We start from the raw sequence: 4,228 nt of genomic DNA on the forward strand, positions 1-4,228 counted from the left end.
AGGGGTGATTGTCCCAGAATTCATGATACTTCAGGCATTAGATGCTTTTACTGTTCCCAGGACTGTTTACACTGATAACGTAAATAACATTGCATTGAATTCTTTGAAAGGGTGTCAAGCTAAATTTACATTTTTTCACATTGTATCTCCAAGCCCATACCTGATCTTTCATGTACTGTAGTTGGATACTCTTTTATAATGGTACCCCTTTTTTTCTTTCACTTTAGATTAAATGAGTTGGCCAGAGTCGGCTAAGCATAAGCAAGCTTTAAGCACAGATCTACAAATGCACCAGTTGTATACAAGCTATGGAAACCCTTCATAAAAAGTGAGTTATGTTAACAAAGACATTTTAGTGCTAATTTAGTAATGGTTGTGGGTTTTGTCTCAGCTGCACTGAGTCACAATTTATGCCAACTGTAAATGTTTATATGTACATCAGTGAGTAACTGTCCTCGTGCTAGGTCTGGCTCTGATGAAGAGGTGAAACAAAATCTCTCCTGTCAATAACATATCCTGCAGAGTTGCTCTCTTTAGAAATATCTTCTGTAATGCTCTTCACATTTACCAATCTAACATTTCTACCATTTATTTGGCTTTTCAAATAATTTTGGAGAAGACACAGAGACGAGTGCGCCTCAGCGCGGGGCTTAAATGCATGTAAGCCTGCAGTCAGCGCAATCACAGAGACCGGACTGCCCCCTCATACCGATGCAAACAGGAGCCACATCTCCAAATCATAACGGATTACACATCCCAATTTTTTTTTTAAACTAACTATTGTATTATGCCGCCAAAACAATCATACAAATGCATTTATGTAGAAATATTTGTTAGAAATGACACTTTGTGATATTAAGCTCTTTACTTTTAAATCAGGTTTTTGAAAAGGCTGACAAAAACACCGCTAGGCATACTCCACAGTACATAATTTCCACCTTGGCTAATTAGACCCAAGGTAGATGGATCTCACTGCTTATCAGGCTGTGAGATTAATTAAAAGCAACAGTTGTGCGCACGCATGGCTGGACAAAAAAACACCCTCAGCATCCCGTTACACCGCTTTAGAGGCAGCATGGAATGAACATTAAAAACTCTGGATAAGTTATATTTTTCTCTCTGGCTAAATACAGACTAGTAACATTAAAGAAAGTGAAGTCTACGCGTAAATGACGCTGCAAGAGCACAAGAGGAAGAATAAAACTCCAAAAGAGATAAAAAGAAAATTTAAACGCACCTAATACTAAAGGAAAGTAAACAGGAAACTCACCAGTATCCACTGGTAAATAGTTGTTTGTTAGGGGGATAAATGATAAGACGTGACACCGCCCGAAGCGCTGAGATGGTGGACAATCCGCGCGCGCTCTCGGAACCACTGGCTTATTGCGCGCGAACAGGGCGGCTAATTCCCCGAGCCGTCCACGCAGAGAAGAAGGAAGGAGTGGGGCATATTATTGAGCCGTGCATGTGTGTGTGTGAAGAACGAAAAGCTTACAGGTGATCAGACTCTTCCTCGGCTCCCTTCTGCAGCCATCTATCTATCTATCTATCTATCTATCTATCTATCTATCTATCTATCTATCTATCTATCTATCTATCTATCTATCTATCTATCTATCTATCTATCTATCTATCTATCTATCTATCTATCTATCTATCTATCTATCTATCTATCTATCTATCTATCTATCTATCTATCTATCTATCTATCTATCTATCTATCTATCTATCTATCTATCTATCTATCTATCTATCTATCTCCTGCTACTGTTAACGTTTGTACAACCCACAGCAGTTAGTGTTGTATAACATTTAAAAAGGTTGGAGCATACAGAGAGAGGTATGTTTCACTATTCCATCCACAGGCCCACAGCATCACGCATCCTCCACTGCACCCAACAGTGGCCAGGAGGTGCTTTTCCACATATACATAATTTGTTTTACACAAAACCAGCTTCAAGTGTTTTCAACAAGCTCAGGCCTATTTGACCAAAGCACAGGGTTCTGGTAAAAGTTCTAGTAGGGTTCAGCAAACCCTGCATATCTATGTCAGAGATGGTAAGACAAATAATGTTTTTTTATGGCAAGCATGTTGTATTCTTCTAAATATTTCATTAAGAGATCAGGCTACTGCAATAACAACTGAATTTATTTAAAGGCCTTTTACACATCTTCACAAGAATTTCTATTGAAAGCAGATGGTAGTGTATCCATACAATATACTTGAATGTAAAAACCTAAGTTTAAAAGTTGCAGTAAGCCTTTAACAGTTGTGTGTTGGAGTGTTCATTTGCCTAAAATAAAATCAAGATTAAATTAAATAAATATCAGACATGGGGCTGCGTGGTGGCACAGTTGGTAGCACTGTTGTCTTGCAGCAAAAAGATCCTGGTTTTGAATCCCAGGCTCACATCTTTCTGCATTGAGTTTATAGGTTCTCCCAGTCCATGAAAGGGTTCTCTCCATGTACAGGTCCTTCTCAAAATATTAGCATATTGTGATAAAGTTAATTATTTCCCATAATGTCATGATGAAAATTTAACATTCATATATTTTGGATTCATTGCACACTAACTGAAATATTTCAGGTCTTTTATTGTCTTAATACGGATGATTTTGGCATACAGCTCATGAAAACCCAAAATTCCTATCTCACAAAATTAGCATATCATTAAAAGGGTCTCTAAACGAGCTATGAACCTAATCATCTGAATCAACGAGTTAACTCTAAACACCTGCAAAAGATTCCTGAGGCCTTTAAAACTCCCAGCCTGGTTCATCACTCAAAACCCCAATCATGGGTAAGACTGCCGACCTGACTGCTGTCCAGAAGGCCACTATTGACACCCTCAAGCAAGAGGGTAAGACACAGAAAGAAATTTCTGAACGAATAGGCTGTTCCCAGAGTGCTGTATCAAGGCACCTCAGTGGGAAGTCTGTGGGAAGGAAAAAGTGTGGCAGAAAACGCTGCACAACGAGAAGAGGTGACCGGACCCTGAGGAAGATAGTGGAGAAGGGCCGATTCCAGACCTTGGGGGACCTGCGGAAGCAGTGGACTGAGTCTGGAGTAGAAACATCCAGAGCCACCGTGCACAGGCGTGTGCAGGAAATGGGCTACAGGTGCCGCATTCCCCAGGTCAAGCCACTTTTGAACCAGAAACAGCGGCAGAAGCGCCTGACCTGGGCTACAGAGAAGCAGCACTGGACTGTTGCTCAGTGGTCCAAAGTACTTTTTTCGGATGAAAGCAAATTCTGCATGTCATTCGGAAATCAAGGTGCCAGAGTCTGGAGGAAGACTGGGGAGAAGGAAATGCCAAAATGCCAGAAGTCCAGTGTCAAGCACCCACAGTCAGTGATGGTCTGGGGTGCCGTGTCAGCTGCTGGTGTTGGTCCACTGTGTTTTATCAAGGGCAGGGTCAATGCAGCTAGCTATCAGGAGATTTTGGAGCACTTCATGCTTCCATCTGCTGAAAAGCTTTATGGAGATGAAGATTTCATTTTTCAGCACGACCTGGCACCTGCTCACAGTGCCTATCGAAGCATCCTGGGCCTCCATAAGACCTCAGCAGTGCCACAGGCTGATTGCCTCCATGCCACGCCGCATTGAAGCAGTCATTTCTGCAAAAGGATTCCCGACCAAGTATTGAGTGCATAACTGTACATGATTATTTGAAGGTCGACGTTTTTTGTATTAAAAACACTTTTCTTTTATTGGTCGGATGAAATATGCTAATTTTGTGAGATAGGAATTTTGGGTTTTCATGAGCTGTATGCCAAAATCATCCGTATTAAGACAATAAAAGACCTGAAATATTTCAGTTAGTGTGCCATGAATCTAAAATATATGAATGTTAAATTTTCATCATGACATTATGGAAAATAATGAACTTTATTACAATATGCTAATATTTTGAGAAGGACCTGTACTTTGGCTTCTTCCCATAGATACAAAAACACAACTGTATGGTTACTCAAAAATTTCCTTTGATGTGAGTTTGTGCATGCATGGATGTTTGTCCAGTGTGTCTCTGTGTTGCCCTGTGATGGACTGGCAACCATTCCAGGCAGTACCCCGCCAATGATCCCCCCGTGTGACCCTGCAAGGACAAACTCATATATCCAATGGATGAATGACAAGGCATGCGCCTTCACACTATTTAAACTTATTTTAAACATCCACTCTTACAAACTTTTACAAGCTGAAACGAATGCACAACACAAGCTGAAA

General features: G+C 40.6%; 1 protein-coding gene across 3 annotated transcripts in view; it reads right to left on the bottom strand.

Annotated features, from left to right (window-relative positions):
* LOC124860552 (anoctamin-1) overlaps positions 1-1,362 on the bottom strand; it is a 31,780-nt gene extending 30,418 nt beyond the window's left edge. For 2 of the 3 annotated variants that reach the window (XM_047353977.1, XM_047353959.1), the window contains exon 1: positions 1,271-1,359. The gene's annotated coding sequence lies outside the window, so the exon portion shown is untranslated. Of the gene's footprint in view, positions 1-1,270 lie in introns of all 3 variants that reach the window. The other variant, XM_047353968.1, reaches the window with a different exon arrangement.
* Positions 1,363-4,228: the final 2,866 nt, after the last annotated feature.

Source organism: Girardinichthys multiradiatus, chromosome 2, assembly GCF_021462225.1.
Source record: "Girardinichthys multiradiatus isolate DD_20200921_A chromosome 2, DD_fGirMul_XY1, whole genome shotgun sequence".
NCBI lineage: Eukaryota > Metazoa > Chordata > Actinopteri > Cyprinodontiformes > Goodeidae > Girardinichthys > Girardinichthys multiradiatus.